The 23,005-nt window shown below is 45.5% G+C and overlaps 1 protein-coding gene across 2 annotated transcripts in view; it reads left to right on the top strand.

Moving 5' to 3' along the window:
• Positions 1–11,195: 11,195 nt before the first annotated feature.
• The window catches only part of LOC141128985 (3 beta-hydroxysteroid dehydrogenase type 7-like), a 178,320-nt gene continuing 166,510 nt past the window's right edge, over positions 11,196–23,005 (top strand). The window contains exon 1 of one of the 2 annotated variants that reach the window (XM_073616671.1): positions 11,196–11,292. The gene's annotated coding sequence lies outside the window, so the exon portion shown is untranslated. Of the gene's footprint in view, positions 11,293–13,748; positions 13,895–23,005 lie in introns of those variants that run through there. The other variant, XM_073616672.1, reaches the window with a different exon arrangement.

Genomic DNA, 23,005 nt, shown 5'->3' with positions numbered 1-23,005 from the left:
CAAACTTGCACTATTATCAGTTGCTATTTCAGAAGAGGGGTGTCCCAAGCTCACATCTGCTGTTTCTGATAACGGCTTAGCCAACTCTCCTCATCGCATCCCTTGGGTAAAATATTAAACAGTACTATGGCTTTCCTGTTGTATGCTTCAGTCAAAACTACTGTGTGACCAGATGGCCACCTGTTTTGCCTCAGTCATCCTATTTTTTAAATTTATGGTGCAGATCGGTTTACACCTTTACATCATAGATGTATGAAGACCTGCCTGACTGTAGACTTGGCAAGCTTGTGCCACTTACATAGGTGTTTAACCAACCATTTTTCATAACAAGCTTTCAACGCCTTGGAAGTTGTGTGAGCATCACTTATTTTAGTACCCTTCCCCAACCGATTTACCCATAGTGTTTATCAATTGGCGCTATAAGAAAACCCAAACTGGTCTATCTGAATATGCAGTGCTGGACCAGCTTCTCTTCTACCCTGCGTACTGTGCACTGGGAAAATAGGCCACTCTTGCACAGAAACAGGGAAGAGGCATACACACCCTACACACTGGGAAATAAGCCTCTCTTACACAGGGAAGTGACAAGACAGGCGTGACACATTCTCTCAAAGCAAAGACTTGAGGTCCCACACAGGGAACCCTCGTCTGTCCCACCTGGTTTTTATAAATAAAATTACAATGAAGATGGCAATGTAAAATATACCTTCCCCTAATATTCCATACTATTTCAGTTAGCAATGGATGACAGAGGTCAGCTCTACTTTTTGTACTTTACTGAGGGACATAAGCAAGAGGTATACATCACTTAGCCCACTGCAGATGTTTTTATTTAAAATCTTCCCAGGAATCTATCTGCTGATCAATGGCTTACTAGCTCTAATTATTTTTATTGTTGCTAGCAGTGCCTCGACAAAGCACAGTAAAATACAACTGTAGCTCCCTGCAGGTACTAGTGTCTGTAAATTGAGCGGCCCGTCACACGGAGTGTCCCTCTCCCTCCTCTCTCGCCTGACAGCCGCCACTACTCCGCTCAGCCCGGGACAGAGAGACCGAGAGGGGAGGCCGGAGAGTAAGAACAGGCCCTGAACTGGAGCCCAGCATGAGCAGGTTGCTGGATGTGTGACGTATGTACTCTTCTTGGCTCCATTTAACCTTAGGACATCTATTGTCTCTTCTAACTCTTCTAGCAGCAGTGAAACCAGATACAGCTGAGCAAGTTACAAGTGAAATTGTGGAAGTGATAGCGGTATTTGATCGTAAAGGAGCAGATTTCTACCCCCATATTGAAAGCACACACGTAGAGGAGTCCGGTTACCGTCAGGATATATAGAGGAATCACCTGTGATTATTACATACATGCTGTTACCCTACAGCCGTGAGGTAAGAGGTCATCTATCACCATAGTGTCCTGCACGGAAGAGGCCATCACCTTGGGCCATCACCTTGCACCATAAACTTAAATTGGATACATATGCACAAAAGTGTGTTGTAGAGGGTGTGTCACCAGCAAAGAAAAATCATTTTTCACTTCATCCTCTCTTTTTTGCACAGATAAAAGAAATTCACTTTATTTTTGCATATTGCACATTACACTTTTTCACTCTTCAGAGGATTATTTATCACTCTCCGGAGGACTTTTTAATTTTATCCTGTTTCTGCCACTGTGTAACAGACCCAGATCCCTGACTTTGATGCTGGAAGCTCTGCCTGGGCGTCATTGCGTCACTTCCTGTCAAAGCTGTGGAAAGCATGACGTCACAGATTTCCTGGTATTAAATGCCTATTGTATGCAGAAAAAATTGTGAGTACATTCCCAGCTGTTTGAACGAAATAAACAGATTGAAATCGGTATTGTGCTATGAGAAGTCATTTTTCTATGCATGTGGATAGGGTTGCACCGATACCGATACCAAGCATTTGCCCCAGTACTTGTACTCATACTAGTGCTTGTAATCCAATACCTGGACAGTCAGGGGTGATCGGTGCGGCGCTGGGGAGGAGTTACAATCACTGACCTCCCCGTATACATTTCAATAAAGCAGCTGACAGCTGCTTCTCTACCTCTCCCTCCCGCAGCTTTCAGCTGCTTTATTGAAATGTATACAGGGAGATTGGTGATTGTAACTCCTCCCCAGCACTGCACCGATCACCCCTGACTGTCCCCCATATCCTCCTCCGATCCCCCTCCGTGCTCCTCGGTCCCCCTCCATGCTCCTCGGTCCCCCTCGGTGCTCTGGTCCCCCTCCATGCTCCTCTAACCCCCTCCGTGCTCCTCCGCCCCCCTCCGTTCTCAATCTGTCAGGATGGAGAGCAGAGGAAGGAGCCGGTAAATATGTCATTTACCAGCTCCTTCCTTTTCCGAATGTATAGAGTCAGTGATCACTGTGTTTACCAGGGCTGGCCCAAGACAATGTGCTGCCTGGGTCCAAGAATGAATTGCTGCCACCCACCCTCCCAAAAAAAAAAAAATCACGCCCACCAAAAGGCCCCCACAGCCATTATTTTATATCATGATAATTAAAACTAAAATGAAATCTATCAGGAAGTCAGATTTACTTGAAACAGCACCTTGTCTATATGCAAAATGATATGACATAGCATTATGCTAATTTCCAAGGGGCAGGCTAGAGTCGTTTATAGTAATAGTAGTAGTATATAGACAGGCTAGGGCAGTATAGAGACAAGCTAAGGCAGTATAGGGGCAGGCTAGGGTAGTATATGGACAGGCTAGGGTAGTATATGGATAGGCTAGGTTAGTATATAGACAGGCTAGGGTAGTATATAGACAGGCTAGGGCAGTATAGGGGCAGGCTAGGGCAGTATAGGGGCAAGTGGAGCGGCCGGGGGGCATTTGTCATCATAACACACAAAACTCCTGGAAAAAAAATCTTGGTCGTCACATTGATGGATAAATAGAAGAGAAGGAGAGGCAGGAGTTCAATTAGCTGCCCCTCTCAAAGTGCTGACTGGGTCCAATGGACCCACTGGGACCCATGGCAGGGCTGGCCCTGGTGTTTTATGATGCTTCAGTTTATGAATGGAGAGAAGCAGCTATCTCCTGTCCATTCATCTTCAGTGCAGCTGAGGCTGCAGAGAAAGGGACTGGGGAATCTCTGTCCTCAGTCCCTTTCCCTGTCTCAAAAGAAAGATGTCAGGGTTCTATTAAGACCCCTGATCTCTCACCAAAGCCACCCAAGAATTGTAATAAATATTGAAAAGGTTAAAGAGCAACTGCAGTCAGCTCACTTAATTTGTAATAAAACATCTTTGCCAAAGTGGTTGGAGCTTCCCTTCAACCACTTTGCATATTATTGTATATATACTGTGATTCTGTACTTGCCAAATATACTGCAGAAATCTACCTCCACTGAGTCTGGCTGCGTCCATTTTAACTGTGGGCAGCTGAAGCTGCTGCCTGTTCACTTCCTGGATTTATACAGACACACAGAGGCACACCTCCAGCTTTGCAGCTCTCATTGGCCCTCTTATGACTCATCCCCCCTCCCTTCCTGGCAAACTCTCACGAGAGTGAGTGAGAGAGATGTGCATGATTTCATAAGCCTAGGCTTTTTACCAGACAAGAAACAGGAAGTAGGCTGTATAAGGTATTTACTGGCAGAAAAAAAAAAAGTTTTACTATCCAAAGTTAAAACAACAAGGGCAGATGGGAAGGAAGATGAAAAAATAACTGAAGTTCCACTTTAAATTGTAAAAATAATAAAAAATAGAATAAAAAAACACACTGACACTGTTCACTCCCACCCTCCCAAAAAAAAAAGAAGGCATTGTAAAAAAAAAAAAAAAATTTCTAAATAATAATAAAAAAATAATAATAACAAAATAATAATAAAAAAATTGTAAAAAAAATAAAATAAAAATAAAAACTACTGACACAGTCCACGCGTCATCAGTGCTGCATATTAGTGCCATTGTCACATGACATTAACAAAAAGTATCGGTAATCGGCATCGGTGAGTTCTTGAAAAAAGTATCGGTACTCGCTCTTGAAAAAATGGTATTGTGACAACCAGGGCTGTAGATCATTTTTTGTTCTGGGGTGGTGGTGGGGGGGGGGGGGGGGAATTCAGTAGCAGGTACTACGTAATAGTCTTAAAATAAATTGGGCCAAAATTATAAAGACTGGAAAAAGAAAAAAACATACGTGTTGCCCCTAGTAAGCATTCACATCCTTAATTCTATTTTGTCAGGTCCTTTAGAAAATCAAAGCTGATTTCAGTTTTTTCCTCCCAGTTTTTTTGAACGTTGCCCAGTAAGGTTAGCTATTGCCCAGTATTAGTGTCCAAACTGAATAGGTGCCAGGTGAGTGTGCTGCCAACCTACAAGGAGATGGTGCCCTTTGCACCTCCTCAGTAAGGTTGGCTATTATGGAGCAAAGTGCACCATGTTGTATCAGACAGAGCACTCCCTGACTTTTTAAACTTTTACAGATAAAAAAAAGAAAAAAAAGGGGGAGGGGAATGCACCGCCTACCACAGGATGGTGCACTGTAATAGCCAATCTTAGTGGGCAGGTACAAAGGGCACCATCTTGTGGAAGGCAGCACACTCACTGTGTTCACATGTGTTTAATTTTCAATTAATCACAGGATAAAAAAGAACAATTAACTGAAAAATTACCAGCCAGGAATACACTGACTTTTCTTTAGGCTAGGTTCACATCTGAGCGGGTGCGAGAAAGTTTGTAATTGCACACCTTCCTGCACTGGCAGAGGAAAAACACACCGCTGCTGAGGCGATACACAGAGGTACACTAGAATGTGGGAGACCCTCAATCAACGCATGTTTCATGCACCTCATTCAAATTGCACCACCCCCCCCCCCCCCCCCCCTTGAAATCTGCAGTGGGTGTTAGTGCTATCTTAAAGGGTAAGTTCACCTTTGTAAACTTTTTTTTTTTTTCATCTAAATTCCAGCTCCCCTGTGCACCCATATAGCATTCATGTACTTTTTTTGCAAAAATATCAAAGCTTTCCATTAAATCTACAGTCACTTACTTGTCTTGTCCTAATCCACGTTTCCAGACATTTCCATTAGTAGAGGCTTCTTCCTTACAGATTGTAGGTCATGACACAGGAAGGAGTTAACCAGCTGACCTCATTAGCACACACCCTGCCTCATCTACCCTCCCATTCCCAGCTGCATGTTTTTTTAATGAAATGCCATCAATCAGTGATCACTCTTCTCACTAAATACTACACAATATACAATCAGATTGCATGTTTTCAATCTAAAATTACTAGTTGCACTCTGCATAGCAAGAACTCGCATTCCCACATGCATTTTTTTTTCTTTTGCGAGGGGGGAGACATTTTGGAGCATTTTCACTCATCACACATAGGGCAGCCCATCCACCTGAATGGACTGTTCTACATGCAGCCATCGCCCCAAAGAAGCTTCAGAACTTTTTTTTGGAGCTTGGTGCATTTTTTACTGTGATTTTTGATGCAGCGCATTTCTGAAATGCAAGGAAGCGAACAGATGTGAATGGAGCCTCATTGTTCTTGTGTTATCTCACCAATTTCAGGCCCCATTCACATCTAGCATAGTGGGAGAGCACATTTTGTGTCTGATTTTTCCTATGACACGCATAGGGCAGCCTGTTGATTTCAATTGGCTGCACTACATGTGGTTAATGGGACATTTTGGCGTTTTGTGGGTTGCGTGTTTATTACTGTGCGTTTAGCAGCATTTGCACCTTGTTTTTTCACATGGCAAAATGTGTGTTTGCTCCTCTGTTTGGTGTGCCATTAACAATTAATGGCACTGAAAGTGGCACTGAAAGTGCAACTAGTAATTTTAGGTGTATGCAATCTGATTGTATATTGTGTATTTAGTGAGAAGGGTGATCACTGATTGATTGCATTTTATTTAAAAAAACGTGCAGCTGGAAGTGGGTGGGTGGATGATGCAGGGTGTATGATAATGAGGTCAGCTGGTCAACTCCTTCCTGTGTCATAACCTACAGTCTGTAAGGAAGAAGACATTACTAATGCAAACGTCTGGAAACGTGGATTAGGACAAGAAAAGTAGGTGACTCTAGATTTAATGGAAAGCTTTGATATTTTTGCAAAAAAAGTACATGAATGCTATATTGGTGCATAGGGGAGCTGGAATTTAGAAAAAAAGTGTACAAAAGTGAACTTACCCTTTAACGACACCCCAAACAAAGGTTGAAAAACAGTGTGTTTGCCTGCACCGGATCGCATTCACAAAATGACCATGCAAACCGGTTGCAGTGCGGTTCCAAAATTGGTGCATGCATGACAGTAAGTCTGGTTTCACACTATAGTTTACATGTGAATCACACAGGAACTGCACCGCATTCCTGTGCAATTCACATGCGATTCTGTGTGGTGTGATTTGAGCCCATTCATTTTGAATGGGCTGAATCGCACCACATCGCACCAAAGAAGTGCAGGCACCTTTTTTTGAAAACCAACCATGCGATCTGGTTCAGACAACCACTGCATTTGCAACCTTCTTTTAGGGAGTTGTTAACTTTGAATTGACACCTGCAGCAGATCAAAAACACAGTGTGATTGCAATGCGGTGCGGGAAACGCACAGGGATTGCAATGTTTCCTGCACCACATTTGTATGAACCAGGGGTAAAACAGGTGCAGATTTCAGAAGCAATTTTTTAGGAAAAAATATACTTCAATGAATTTACAAAACTAAATAGTAAAGTTAGCCAAATTTTTTTGTATTATGTGAAAGATGATGTTACGCTGAGAATCGTGAAAGAATTGTGATCATTATTCTATGCAAAAAAATCGTGATTCTCGTTTTATCCAGAATCGTGCAGCTCTACCCCTGTCCTAGGTAGACATCTGTTTACTGCATGAATGTGTACAAAATTGTGTGCATTCCTGCAATGCACAAAAACACACAGCCCTTTTTCAGGTGTGCAGTGGTGCCATTAAGTCTTTTTTTTTTTTACAACCAGGAGTGCTTTATTGTAGAATTAACATTTACAGGATTATATAATCACATTTTGTTATACAAGAAGTATATTAAGTACAGGTTTGTCAGCATTTCACACAAAGCATATACCGTAAACCAATGTCAAGTAAAGAGGAAATCTAAGACTATAAACATTCTCAAATGCGGTGTATTCGTTGTTCCCTGCTCAGGGATCATATATTGGAGTAATGGAGGGAGGAGAAAACAGGAACGGAGGCAGGGAAGGGGAAAAACCAATAGGGAACGTAACCCCGGAGGGGGGGGGGGGGGGGAGGCCGCGGAACCAGAAACACCAGAAGAAAGCAGGGGTCAATCAGCACATCCTCCACTCTACTGACAGTGTCCCATTGTCTAGATCGATGCCCATGATGACCAGACTTTGTCAAATTTCCATGGGCATCCCCGGTTAATGTACGTCAACTTATATAGTGGCAGAGCAGCATTTACTTTATTTTCCCAGGTAGCTACATCCGGGGGGACAGAGGAGGTCCACCTACACAGTATCTCTTTCTTAGCATAAAAGAGCAAATATGAAATTAATAATTTACTATGATGCGATCTCTGATCATCATCATGTATACCCAGTAAGGCTAATTCAGGCGTCACTGGAACATTCAAGTCCAGGCGAACGTTTAAATGATCAAATACTCCCTCCCAGAAGTATGACAACCTAGGACATTCCCAGAACATGTGTAAATATGATCCCGGATGCGTCAAACATCTGGGGCATTGTGGATCTCTATCTGGATATATTCTAGACATACGAACCGGGGTAAAATAAACCCTGTGGAGGAATTTGGTCTGTATAAGTTTATCTCCTGCAGCTATAACCAGCTTGGGGCTCTGTTCAAGACTGTCCTCCCAATCCTCTCTCTCTAACACTGGAATATCAGCCTTCCATTGTTCCCATAGCCTATCCATTTTTACGTTGTCAATTGGAAATAAAATACCATATAAAGCCGAAAGTGGCTTTATTAGGTCTTCACAGGACAATAAATTCTCTACGGGGTCTAATTTCAGAGTAGGCTGCGTTTGGAATTGGGCCCTGGCTACATGCCTCAGCTGAACATAGCGGAAGAACATCCACCCAGGTAGCTCATATTTCCTTGTTAGTTGCGAAAATGACAGCAGGGTGCCATTAAGTCTTAATGGCACAACAACTAAGGATGAGCTCCGGCGTGTTCGTACAGCCCACGTGCAGAGCCTGCCAGGAAGTTGGCACTGCGCTGGGCAAATCACAGGCAGTGAGACATTTACCCGATGCGTGACTGCAGAGATCAGGAAATGTCTCACTGCCTGTGATTAGCGCAGCGCACTGCTGACCTCCTGGCGGGCTCTGCACGTGGGCTGTGCGAACACGCCGGAGCTCATCCTTAACAGCCACACACCTTACTTTTGTGCTCATTCACCTGCAGCAAAACATATGGTAAAGTATCATGCATTTTGGTGCAGTACTATTTTTAAAAAGGTTATACAGGTTTTATGTCTATTCATACTACATTTCATTTTTTATTTGTTATGATATATGAGCAGCAGCCAGCCCAACAGTAGCTACAGTGAGCTCCGCCTCCTGATTCTCTCAGCACACGGCACTGGTGATCTGGTGATGGAGGGGGTGTTTGAGTCAGAGATCACAGAAAGAGCGCAGGAGGAGGGGGGGGGGGGGCAGAAAGGAGCTTTTGAGATTCCCAACACACTCTGCCAAGACACTGTATTTCTTTAAAAGCAATGACATTGATTCCTACCACCCCACTACCTGTCATCTTCTTCCCACCTGCATCCATCTGCCAGCTTCTTACCACCCCCTTTCATCTTCATCCCCCTTGCACCCATCTACCAGCTTCCTACCTCCCTACCCCTGTCGTCTTCATCCCACTGTACTACCACCCCACCCCCTGTCATCTTCATCCCCCCTGTACCCCACTGCAGCTTCCTACCACCCCACCCCCTGTCATCATTATCCTTATCATCCTCTTGTACCCCACCTCTGGCATCCTACCACCCTGCCTCCTGTCATTATCATCCTCATTCCTCCTGCACCCCACCACTGGCATCCTATCAGCCTACCCCCTATCATTATAGGGGAAATATGATCTCAGCCTCTCACCCCAATGCTGCCACCATCACCCCAATCTGCATCCTGCCATCCAACCAATGGTACCCCAACAGTTACATCACACACACCACAATACTGCCCTGCCACCCAGTGAGAGGAAATGATGTGCAGTAACCTCTAGCAACCAATCGATGAGCGGTAATGATGTGCAGTAAAAGTGAGCCTGGAGGAATCAGTGAGTGTGAACCAGATGTTTATGTTTACATTATTAAAGTTTTTTTTTTTTTTATATAAGTCTATGTGCATGTTTGTTTTTTGGGATGTTGGGGTGGAGAGCGAAATTGCTGGTGGGGCCCAGGAAATTGTTTGCCATGGGTCCAATCAATATTATGGCCGGCACACACTGGGGTAAAGCCATGGAGGTTCCAGCCAGCTGTAACACCCCCCCACACTGAGAACATCTCATCAGCTGCAGCCAAAGACAGGCTCTAACGCTGTCCTAGCCTTCTCCCAAATTCCGGCAGCACATTGCATGGCAGGAGTTGTAGTTCTCCACACCACACACAGACTTGGCCCTCCAGTGCCTGCACTCTGCAGAGAGTACACCTCCCAGATTGCACTGTTTGGCGCTCAAAGCGAATGTGTCGGCTTCTCCTGCTTGTAGTAGGGGATGGAGGAGTGTATAGCGGGATTATGTGTCTGTGGCGGGATTGTCTGTGGCTGTGGTTGTGGCTCTAGTGTTTGGTGACTGCTGCAACAATGTGGTGTTACCATGTTAGCTGGGTGAGAGTTTGCTTGTTATTATCATAATAAGACCATCTCTTGTATCATGTTCGCACAGTCTCTGACCATTTCTTGTATCATGTCCACAGAGTCTCTGACCATCTCTTGTATCATGTCCACAGAGTCTCTGACCATCTCTTGTATCATGTCCACACAGTCTCTGGCCATCCCTTGTTTTGAAACCGGAACCACCAAGATGGAGCCCAGAGAGGACCGTCTGACTAAGCCCTGCACGGTGCACCTGAGAAGAGGTCAGTGACAGTGCTGCAAGGCCAGTCTGAGGGGGGTCACTGATGTAAGAGGGTGTGAATACAGTAAGGTTAGGGGGCACTGATATAAAGGTTCCCCCTTATATCAGTAACCAGTGGCGGTGCGTCCATAAGGGCGCACAGCGCCACCCCCTCTCTCCAACCACCCCCTCTTTCACCAATAGATCTATCCATGGCCGCCACTGCCACCCCCTATTCAGGTGCCCGCCCCTTGCCAGGCGCATGAATTACAGCGGCGGGGGGGTTTGAAGCACCTGATTAGAGCCATAGGCTCTAATAGGTGTCAAAAAGGTAAACAGTTTACCCAGCTGTGTTAGAAAAGTGAAATGAATGTACCCTTTCCTAACACTGAACCGCCTCTCCGCCAATCAGGTGCTCGGGTCTGTTACTCGTCACCTGATTGGCTGAAACGACAGATACTGTGATTGGACGCCTATCAGGTGTCCAATCATAGAAGATGATGGAAGGAGAGGATGAAAGAAGACATTGAGGACATGGAGGAGCATGAAGGACACTGCCTGCCGCCGTCACCCGCTGCCTCACTGAGAAAAGGTAAGTGCTGCATTCAATGGGCACAGTGGGTGCGTTTGATGGGCACAGTGGGAGCATTTGATGGGCACAGTGGCGGCGTCTGATGGCACCGTGGCTACGTTTGATGGGCACAGTGAGGCTGCAATTGATAGGGTTTTTTTTCAGAATTTTTCAGTTTTTTTGTGCCCCCCCCAAAAAATAAATTTTGAGCACCAGTAGCCACTGTCAGTAACCCCCCCCTTACCTTAGTGCATTCATTCTGCGGAAGGTGCTCTATGGTCACCAGAGTCGTCCCCCCCACATTAGAGTTCCCGTTTTAAATGCAAGTTGGAACTCTGTGGACAATGATGTAAGGTGATATAAGGTGATTTCTGCAGCATTCCGCTTTACATCAAAGTTCCCCTTGCACTGTAAGTAGGGTTGCCACCTGTATGGTCTTCTCCTGGACAGTCCAGTATTTGAATGATTTGTTCGGGTTTACTTCTGCCCTAGACCCGGACACATCATTCACACGGACTGCACCGAGAGTGACATGTCTCCCCTCTCTCTGACAGCAGCTTGGTTCAGCAGAGCAGAGTGTCAGTGTATCAAAGCTCCTCCCCTTCTCTTTCTTCTCCTTTCTGTACACACACAAGGAGGAAGGGGGAGCAGGGACACGCTGATCTCAGGTCTGTAGAAAGTTTTTATTATGGTAGAAGGTAGAAAATATATGGAGTGATCGAGGGGTTAGGAGGATATGTGCTGGATGGGGTTTTGGCAGGGGGAAGACATGCTAGAAGTGTGGATTGGATTTATATTCTGACAACCCCTTCTATCTCTCTACCTTCCTTAAAGCGTTTGTAAAGGTGTTTTTTTTTTTTTTTAAAAATAACAAACATGTTATACTTACCTTCACTGTGCAGCTCGTTCTGCACAGAGTGGCCCCGAACCTCGTCTTCTGGGGTCCCTCGGCGGCTGTTTCAGCTCCTCCCCGCAAGCATTCACCACCTTAATGCGAGCTCCCTCGCACGGTGGTGAGTGCTTGCGGGCGCGCTCCCGTGATACAGCCGGCGGCTATAGCCGCTCGCTGTATCACTCGGCCCCGCCCCCCGGCGCGCCGCGTCATCGGATGTGATTGACAGCAGCGCGAGCCAATGGCTGCGCTGCTTTCAATCCATCCACTGCAGCCAATCAGCGGCCAGGGTGAGCGGAGGAACAGATGTCGGGAACGCGAAGCTGACTTTCGAGGCGTCAGGTAAGTAAAACGGGGGGCCTGGGGGCGGCGGTTCTGTCAGAAGTTTTTTCACCTTAATGCATAGAATGCATTAAGGTGAAAAAATTTTTACCTTTACAACCCCTTTAAGCAACCCTCCAGCACATATCCTACCCCCCCACCCCTCCCCTTTGCACTGACCCTCTTCTCTCACAAAGCGCCCCCTCAGTACATATCTGACCCCCACAAGCGCCCCCAGCACATATGGGCACAGAGGCTGCATATGATGGGCACAGAGGCTGCATATGATGGGCACAGAGGCTACATATGACGGGCACAGAGGCTGTATGATTGGCACAGAGGCTGCATATGATGGGCACAGTGGCTGCATATGATGGGCACAGGCTGCATATGTTGGGCACAGAGGCTGCATATGATCGGCACAGAGGCTGCATATGATGGGCATAAGCTGCATATGATGGGCAGTGACTGCATTTGATGGGCACAGTGGCTGCATTTGATGGGGCACAGTGCCTGCATATGATGGGCACAGGCTGCATATGATCAGCACAGAGGCTGCATATGATGGGCATAGGCTGCACATGATGGGCATAGGCTGCACATGATGGGCAGTGACTGCATTTTATGGGCACAGTGGCTGCATTTTATGGGGCACAGTGGCTGCAATTTATGGGGCACAGGGAGGCTGCAATTGATGGTTTTTTTTTTCAGAGTTTGTTTGCACCCCCCCCCCCCCCAAGAGCACCAGCCACCACTGCAACCCAGCACATATTTAACTCTCCCCACCCCCCTGCTAGCACTAGCCCTCTCCCCAAGACATATCTGACCCCTGCATTCCGTGCAGAACACTCACAATTCAGCCACGTGCACTGTTTGCTGCGACAAACTATGCGCCACATTACTTCTCTCCTTGAGGCCACCAAAAGTGTCCCAGGTATTTTACAATCTTATAGCGTATATCCCCCCCCCCCCCCAAAAAAAAATGCCGCCACTAAAGTGTTCGAGTTTGGCTCGAAGAAAAGGTGGCAACCCTACCTGTAAGGGGTAATCCTGCAGACTCTGTTGTAAGGAGGAACTCTGTGCTTAGTTATATTAACCTAACCTTCATGTAAATGGAGAAATATGGTTTTTGTTAACTTAAACACATTGCTAGTAGCAGCTGCACAAATTTTATCTATGTGTACGTGATATATATATATATATATATATATATATATATATATATATATATATATATATATATATATTACCCTATGTTTAATGATATTTGATTAAAAACTAATTAGTTAGAGAAAATTCTAGACACTGTGCATACATAGTTCATAGGATTTAAGGCTTATAATATATGCAATTTATACAGTTAATTTTTCCCATTATGGGAGTGAGTGGGGGCTCATGTCTAAGATTTGCCTAAGGCCTCACAAAGCCTAGAGCCGCCTCTGAATACACACCCCCACACAGGTTGAACTAGATAGACTGGTGTCTTTATTCATTCTTACCAATTATGTAATTATGTAACTTCTCTGCTCTATTTGTGGGAAAAAAAGGACGTCAATTTTGTTTTGGTACAATGTCGCACGACCGTACATTTGTCAGTTAAAGTGACGCAGTGCCGTATCGCAAAAAATGGCCTGGTCATTGAGCAGCCAAATCTTCCGGGACTGAAGTGGTTTTTAATGTACATTGCAGGGATTTTAACAAACTTTGTTGCCAATTCCTGCCTTTTGTTATTCAGAAGAAACCGTTTGTCTGTGTCCATGTGTAGAGTGAATTTCTATTTGAGTGATGTTATAATTATCAATAAGCTGCTGCACTTGCAGAGCTCTAATGAGGAAAGTGGCAACGTCTGCATCCTTTTAGACATGATTTCCTTTTGAGAGTATCTCACCAAAAATGACATTTTTGTTGCAGGTGATGCCCAAAATATGACTTGTATACTAGTGCAGACTTCTGGGAAAATCAAAAAGCCAATCAGACAAGCAGGAAAAAACTCATACAGCAGTGTACGGGACAGAGGCTCCCCTAATAAAGGTCCACAAAGAATCCAATCTGGCTGGGTATGGAGTCTACTGTATATAGTAGGTTCAAAGATATTATAGGTGTTGCAGCTTCCAAAACTCCTAGGAAAAAGAATAACTGAAATGACAAAATAAAAACAAAAGGAAGCACAAATCATAGTGCAGTTACACCTTTTATTTAAATAAATACAAATACTCTATATATATATACACACACACACACACACACACAATATGATCAAAAGTATTGAGACACCTGCCTTTACACGCACATGAACTTTAATGGCATCCCAGTCTTAATCCGTAGGGTTCAATATTGAGTTGCCCCACCCTTTGCAGCTGTAACAGCTTCAACTCTTCTGGGAAGACTGTCCACAAGGTTTAGGAGTGTGTCTATGGGAATGTTTGACCATTCTTCCAGATGGGCATTTGTGAGGTCAGGCACTGATGTTGGATGAGAAGGCCTGGCTCGCAGTCTCCGCTCTAATTCATCCCAAAGATGTTATATCAGGTCGAGGTCAGGACTCTGAGCAGGCCAGACAAGTTGCTCCACTCCAAACTCCCTTATCCATGTCTTTATGGACCTTGTTTGTGTTAATATCAAAGGGTTAACTGTGTGCCTAAAATGTGTTTTCTAACTGTGGCGGAAGTACTTTTACTAGTGGAAGGCATGGATCCATGTCCCTGCTTTACAGGAGCACAGGATCCATGCCTTCTGTACTGACAGAACGGCAATCTGCCTTGTTTACATAGGCAGACTGCTGCTTTGCTTGTGAACAGAACGATCAGTGGGTGCCGGCAGACATTGGGTCCATGGGACCTGCTGATCAGCTCCCACTGTGTAGAATCACAGTGGGAGTATGCCGCCGGTGGTGCACACTCAAGCCCGATACCCGGAAGTGCAAGATCACGTATACATGCGCACCACCAGCGACGTGCTCCTACTGTGCTTATACACAGCGGGAGCTGACCTGCGGGTACCAAAGACTTGATGTCCCAACGATCATAAAGTAGAGAGCCAGAACGGCAATCTGTCTATGTAAACAAGGCAGATCGCCGTTCTTTCAGTAGGGAGTCCCGCAAAGCAGGGACATGGATCCATGCCTTTCCCTAGTAAAAGCACCTCCCTCACAGTACACAAGCACTGGCTAGGCACACAGTTAGCCCTTTGATCGCCCCTGATGTTAACCCCTTCCCAGCCAGTGTCATTAATATAGTGACAGTGCATATTTTTAGCACTGATCACTGTATTAGTGTCACAGGTTCCTAAAAAGTATCAAAAGTGTCAGTTAGTGTCGCTGACTGCCGCCATTACTAGTAATAAAAATAAATAAATAAAAATTCCATAAATATATCCCATAGTTTGTAGATGCTATAACTTTTGCCCAAACCAATCAGTTTATGCTTATTGGGATTTTTTTTTGACCAAACATATGTAGCAGAATAAATATTGGCCTAAATTGATAAAGAATTTGATTTTGTTACATTTTTGAATTGGATATATTTTGTTGCAGAAAGTAAAAAAAAAAAACAATTTTTTTCAAAATTGTCGGTCTTTTTTTGTTTATAGTGCAAAAACTAAAAAATGCAGAGGTGATCAAATATCACCAAAAGAAAGCTCTATTTGCGTGGAAAAAGAAAAAAAATTATTTCAGTATAGCATTGCAGGACCGTGCAATTGTCAGTCAAAGTAACGCAGTACCGTATCGCAAAAAATGTCCTGGTCATGAAGGAGGAGTAAACCTTCCAGTCCAGAGGTCAAGTGGTTAAGGAGGTTTGAAGTATTAATAGTATACAGTGCAAACACTGTCTGCAGCCATGAATGATACAGCCACAGCACCTGTGATCATCATCATGATAATAATGATGATCACAAGTCCTGTATCATTCATGGCTGCAGACAGTGTTTGCACTGTATATTATATTATACTATTACTACTGCTATCAGGAGTGGTAATAATATAGTAAACACTGCAGCCTGTTTCACTGAAAGCATCTTAAATGATTACCATTTGGAATACAGTCCCTCCATGCATGCATGTCCTGCCTGCCTACGATGGTTATAATCCTGTTCTGATGCTGCAGTGCTAGCTACTTCCTCTTGTGCTTCTCTCTTAGACAGGTGCATAAATTTGGGCACCCTTGTCATTTTGTTGATTTGAATACCTATAACTACTTAGCACTGATTAATTGGAACACACAATTGGTTTGGTGAGCTCATTAAGCCTTGAACTTCATAGACAGGTGCATCCAATCATGAGAAAATGTATTTAAGGTGGCCAATTGCAAGTTGTTGTTCTCTTTGACTCTCCTCTGAAGAGTGGCAACATGGGGGCCTCAAAACAACTCTCAAATCACCTGAAAACAAAGTTCTACATTATGGTTTAGGGGAAGGCTACAAAAAGTTATCGCAGAGATATAAGCTGTCAGTGTCCACTGTGAGGAAATGGAAGACCACAGCCACAGTTCTTGTTAAGGCCAGAAGTGGCAGGCCACATAAAATATTGGAGAGGCAAAGGCGAAGGATGGTGAGCATGGTCAAAAACAGCCCACGGACCACCTCCAAAGACTCACAACATCAACTTGCTGCAGATGGTGTCACTGTGCATCCTTCAACAATTCAGTGCACTTTGCACAGGGAGAAGCTGTATGGGAGAGTGATGCGAAAGAAGGCTTTTTCTGCACACACGCCACAAACGGAGTCGCTTGAGGTATGCAAACTGTGACAGCAGGCAGGTAAAATCACCTGGTTGCATCCAGGATGGAAAATATGTATGCCCTAGATTCAGGCTTTATGCTGACTTATACCACTAGGGGGAGTGCTGGGAGTCCTGCAGGGGAAGAGTTAATGAGCCCAGCTGAAGTAAGTGGGCTCATTAAGACCTATAGAAAACACCCCAGCAGGCTTAGGGAGATGCTCCATCCTGGAACCAGTTCTGTGATTGTGTAGACTGGGGAGTGTGGTATCTGAGCTTTGCGGTGAGTTAACGCCTGTGTGGCAAAACTTCTCAAAGAGAGATAGGGTCTGGGGCAGCACAAGGCTGCACCCAGTTGTTAGTTAGGGACACTACGTGTGTAGTAAGTGGTCAAGCTGACCAGGATTTCTTTTCATGTTTCTTTTTGTTTTTCTGTTATTTTTCAATGCATCTAGTCTGAATAAACCGCACCTTTGTTTTTGTTTCACCTACCAAGCTGTCTGCTGTGCCTGATTTTGTGTGGTGAACCCATCCAGGGGGTCACACACACCCGCTGCCGAGCTAACCCCTCACAGTTGGTGGAGAAGCAGGGGCAGTTTTTTTTAAAGGCCAGCATGGAGGAGATACTGAGACAGCTGGCTCTAGCAAATGCAAATCAGCAGCAGACAAATGCAGGTTTGCAAAAGAGCCTTGCAGCTCAACAACAAAGCCAGCAGCAGATAAATGCAACTTTGCAGCAGAGTCTGGAAGCTCAGCAGAAAGCTCAACTGCAGAGTCTGGACGCTCAGCAACAAGCCCAGCAGCAATCTGAGGCCCGCTTCATAGAGCTGTTACAAAAGCAAGAGCAGAGACTCCAACAACAAATCGAGACATTAATGCAGCAACGGCCGCAGACCAGTGAGGCAAGTGGTTCCACTAATACTGCATCCTTTGGTGTGAGCCGTTTACTGACAAAAATGACTGGAGAGGATGATCCGGAGGTGTTTTTGACCACATTTGAAAGGACTGCTGAAAGGGAAAAGTGGCCTAAGGAGCAGTGGGCTGGACTTGTGGCCCCTCTGTTAACAGGGGAATCGCAGAAAGCCTATTATGACCTAGAGCCGGACCAAGCAAAAGACTATGTGGTGCTAAAAACAGAAATATTGGCACGGCTGGGTGTCACCCTGGCCGTCCGGGCTCAGCGTGTACATAACTGGACTTTCCGGCTTGGAAAACCCCCCAGGTCTCAAATGTATGATCTCATTCACCTGAGCAGGAGGTGGCTGCAGCCAGAGACTTTGACCGCACCAAACATTGTGGAACGTGTTGTTATGGATCGTTTCCTGAGAGCTCTTCCTACTGCCATCCAAAAGTGGGTAAGCCATGGAGACCCAGAAACTGCAGATAAGCTTGTGGATCTGGTTGAGAGGTACTTGGCTACAGAGAACCTGACCACCTCTTCCAGGGACTCACGGACTTTCCACCCTAAGACCAGACCATCCCCAGTGGCGGGTAAGATGACTCCAAGGGGTGAGGGTGGAGAGAGTGAGAAGGTGGGGGTTCAACCTAATGTCTGGCGGGAGCAGCCCGGGAAGCCCAGGCCGCAAGAGGCAGCGAAAAAGATTATTTGCTACCGCTGCCGGCAAGAGGGACATATTTCAGCTAATTGCCCAGTTGTGGATGAACCTATGCAATGTGACTTTATAAGGGACAGACGTCAGTCGATGTTTGCGACAGTCGCTTGTACTGCCATTCGGGGACCTGAGAAACATTTATGTAAAATGTGTATTAATGGTAGAAATGTGGATGTGTTGCTGGATTCAGGTAGCCTGGTGACATTGATAAAGGCTGAATTAGTTACTACAGTGGTCTCTGGGAATAACAAGGTGGCTGTTATTTGTGTGCATGGGGACACCCGAGAGTATCCTGTAACTTCAGTGTTTTTTGAGACCCACAAAGGTAACCTCTCTCATCAGGTGGGGTTAGTGTCTCACTTACCACATGATGCCATTGTGGGAAGGGATTTTCCAATGTTCTGGGAACTCTGGGATTGTCCTGAGCCCCCCACTGGTGCCCCTATAGACCAGAAAGATGATGACCAGAATTCCTCTGAGAGTGGTGAGGACTCTCCAGAATTTCCCTTGTCGGTATTGGCAGGGGAAACTCGAGAAAATGGGGAGGAGCCAACATCCTCAGATGAAAACATGCCGTCTGTGGAATTTTCAGATCTTGAGGTTCACAGGGAAAATTTTGCCACAGAACAGTTAAAAGACCCCACCCTAATAAAGGCACGGGAAAATGTGGTGAAAATAGATGGCGAGTTAGTGAACCCAGAAAAAACTTGCACTTACCCGTACTTCACTGTGGAAAGGGACCTACTGTATCGAGTGGCTCAAAGGGCAGAAGAAACCGTTGAGCAACTTGTGGTGCCCAAACCTTACAGGAAGTTGGTGTTGGAATTGGCCCATGGGCACATTCTTGGAGGTCATCTGGGGACAGAGAAAACCAGAGAGAGAGTATTGCAGAGATTCTATTGGCCTGGGGTCATGAAGGAAACAGAAAATTATTGTTCCTCCTGCCCTGTGTGTCAGAAGTCGGCACCTATGCCACATTTCCGTAACCCGCTGGTACCTCTTCCTATCATTGAGATCCCCTTTGAGAGGATCGCAATGGATTTGGTAGGTCCGATAATGAAGTCCGCTAGGGGGCATCAGTACATTTTGGTTATAATGGACTATGCCACCCGTTATCCGGAAGCGATTCCTCTTCGAAATACCTCGGCCAAAACCATAGCCAAAGAACTATCACTTGTTTTTAGCCGTGTGGGTATTTGTAAGGAACTGCTTACGGACCAAGGTACACCTTTTATGTCCCGAGTTATGAAAGAACTATGCAAGTTGTTCAAAGTGACACAATTACGTACGTCTGTGTATCACCCCCAAACAGATGGGTTGGTTGAAAGATTCAACAAAACCCTAAAACAAATGTTAAAGAAGGTGGTGGATAGAGATGGAAAGAATTGGGACTGTCTAATACCCTATTTGATGTTTGCCATTAGGGAGGTACCCCAATCCTCTACGGGTTTCTCACCCTTCGAGTTACTCTATGGGAGACACCCAAGAGGACTGCTGGATATCGCCAAGGAAACTTGGGAAAATGAGAGTTCTCCCCACAGGAGTGTGATTGAGCATGTCGCCCTGATGCAAGATAGAATTGCACAGGTAATGCCAATCGTAAAGGAACATTTGGCCCAATCGCAGTTAGCACAGCAGAGAGTGTACAACCGTGGGGCCAAGACCCGTACTTTTTCCCCGGGGGATAAGGTATTGGTGCTAGTCCCTACGGTTGAAAGCAAATTCATGGCCAAATGGCAAGGTCCATACGAAGTTCTTGAAAAATTGAGCGAGGTGAACTATAGGGTCAGACAGCCAGGAAGGCGAAAGCTGGAACAGGTATATCACGTCAATCTGCTGAAAGCCTGGAGGGATAGGGAATCCCTAGTTGCAGAGACTTTGTCACCGGTCCAGTCTGATTGCTTTGTTCCTGAGGTTGGAATCGCAGTCACCTTATCGAAACCCCAAAAACAGGAGGTTAAAGAGTTTGTACTTCGCAACAAAGAGATTTTCTCTGAGCTGCCGGGAGAAACATCTGGCGTAGAGCATGATATTATTACCCCGCCAGGAGAAAGGGTAAAACTAAAACCTTATAGAATACCAGAGGCCCGACGGGAGGCAATACGTGGGGAGGTTCAAAGGATGCTGGAATTGGGTGTGATAGAGGAGTCCCAGAGTGACTGGTCCAGTCCTATCGTACTAGTGCCCAAACCTGATGGGAGCTGGCGGTTTTGTAACGATTTTCGACAATTGAATAAAGTTACAAAATTTGACACCTACCCCATGCCGCGTATAGATGAGTTGATCGACCGGCTGGGAACAGCCCGATACATGACAACTCTCGATCTCACCAAAGGGTATTGGCAAATTCCCCTGGCCGAGTCGGCCAAGGAGAAAACTGCGTTTGTAACCCCAGATGGGGCGTTTCAATACAAGAGAATGCCGTTTGGGTTACAGAATGCACCTGCAACATTCCAGCGGAAAATGGACAAGATTCTGAGGCCCCATCAGAAGTATGCTGCAGCTTACCTGGATGATGTGATTATCCATAGCACAGATTGGGTCTCACATCTGCCAAAAGTGCAAGCAGTCTTAGACTCCATTCGGGAAGCTGGGTTTACGGCCAATCCAAAGAAGTGTACCATTGGACAGGAGGAGGCCAAATATCTGGGGTACACTATTGGGAGGGGAGTGATAAAGCCTCAAGTCAATAAAGTCGAGGCCATACAGAGTTGGCCACGTCCCAACAGCAAGAAACAGGTACGAGCCTTTCTGGGAATCGCTGGCTATTATCGGCGATTCATCCCCCATTTTGCTTCTCAGGCTGTGCCCCTCACCAACCTGACAAAAGGGAAAGAGTCTGTCATGGTCAAATGGTCCCCGGAGGCTGAAGCAGCATTCCAGTCATTAAAAACTGCCTTATGTAGCCAGCCAGTGTTGTACTCCCCAGACTTCTCTAAGGACTTTGTTGTACAAACTGATGCATCAGACGTTGGGTTGGGAGCAGTGTTGTCCCAGGTCTGGAACGGGGAAGAGCACCCAGTCATTTACCTCAGCAGGAAATTGAAGTCCCATGAGGTAAATTACGCCACAATTGAGAAGGAGTGTTTAGCTGTGAAGTGGGCTCTAGATTCCCTTCGGTACTATCTATTAGGTAGGCACTTTGACCTGGTAACTGATCACGCTCCTTTAAAGTGGATGGCTCAAAACAAGGAGACCAATAGAAGGATAAATAGGTGGTTCCTGGCCCTACAGGAATTCAACTTTACAGTAAAGCATCGCCCTGGCGTTAAAATGGGGAATGTGGATGCTTTGTCTCGAGTACATGCGTGCCTGACTGCGTGTGTTCCAACCCCAAGGTTGAAACAAGAGGGGGGGGTATGTGACAGCAGGCAGGTAAAATCACCTGGTTGCATCCAGGATGGAAAATATGTATGCCCTAGATTCAGGCTTTATGCTGACTTATACCACTAGGGGGAGTGCTGGGAGTCCTGCAGGGGAAGAGTTAATGAGCCCAGCTGAAGTAAGTGGGCTCATTAAGACCTATAGAAAACACCCCAGCAGGCTTAGGGAGATGCTCCATCCTGGAACCAGTTCTGTGATTGTGTAGACTGGGGAGTGTGGTATCTGAGCTTTGCGGTGAGTTAACGCCTGTGTGGCAAAACTTCTCAAAGAGAGATAGGGTCTGGGGCAGCACAAGGCTGCACCCAGTTGTTAGTTAGGGACACTACGTGTGTAGTAAGTGGTCAAGCTGACCAGGATTTCTTTTCATGTTTCTTTTTGTTTTTCTGTTATTTTTCAATGCATCTAGTCTGAATAAACCGCACCTTTGTTTTTGTTTCACCTACCAAGCTGTCTGCTGTGCCTGATTTTGTGTGGTGAACCCATCCAGGGGGTCACACACACCCGCTGCCGAGCTAACCCCTCACAAAACGCACATTTGGACAAGCCAGCTTCACTTTGGAATAAGGTGCTGTGGACTGATGAAACAAAGATTGAGTTATTTGGTCATAACAAGGGGCGTTATGCATGGCGGCAAAAGAACACAGCATTCCAAGAAAAACACTTGCTACCCGCAGTAAAATTTGGTGGAAGTTTCATCGTGCTGTGGGGCTGTGTGGCCAGTGCCGGTACTGGGAATCTGGTTAAAGTTGAGGGTCGTATGGATTCCACTCAATATCAGCAGATTCTAGAGAATAATATTGAGGAATCAATCACAAAGTTGAAGTTACGCCTGGGCTGGATATTTCAACAAGACAACGACCCAAAACACTGCTCAAAATCTACTAATTTATGCAGAGGAACAAGTACAATGTTCTGGAATGGCCATCCCAGTACCCAGACCTGAATATCATTGAACATCTGTGGGGTGATTTGAAGCGCCTGTCCATGCTCGACAACCATCAAACCTAACTGAACTGGAGATGTTTTGTAAGGAGGAATGGTCCAAAATACATTCATCCAGACACTCATTACAGGCTATAGGAAGCGTCTAGAGGCTGTTATTTCTGCTAAAGGAGGCTCTACTAAATATTGATGTGATTTTTCTGTTGGGGTGCCCAAATGTATGCACCTGTCTAATTTCATTTTGATGCATATTGCACATTTTCTGTTAATCCAATAAACCTAATTTCACTATTGAAATATTACTGTGTCCTTCAGATATTTGATAGATCAAAATGAAATTGCTGATCCGAACACCCAAATATTTATACCGTAAATGACAATCATGGAAATTGCCAGGGGTTCCTAAACTTTTGCATATGACTGTACTTTCATTTACTCCAGGTGTGCAGTGTGCCAGGGAACAGGGGGGGTCCCTTCCCTCAGCAGCCGTGTTCTCTGCACACAGGCAAAACATG

This window comes from Aquarana catesbeiana, linkage group LG02, assembly GCF_042186555.1.
Source record: "Aquarana catesbeiana isolate 2022-GZ linkage group LG02, ASM4218655v1, whole genome shotgun sequence".
NCBI lineage: Eukaryota > Metazoa > Chordata > Amphibia > Anura > Ranidae > Aquarana > Aquarana catesbeiana.
This window is presented reverse-complemented; position numbering and strand designations above follow the sequence as displayed.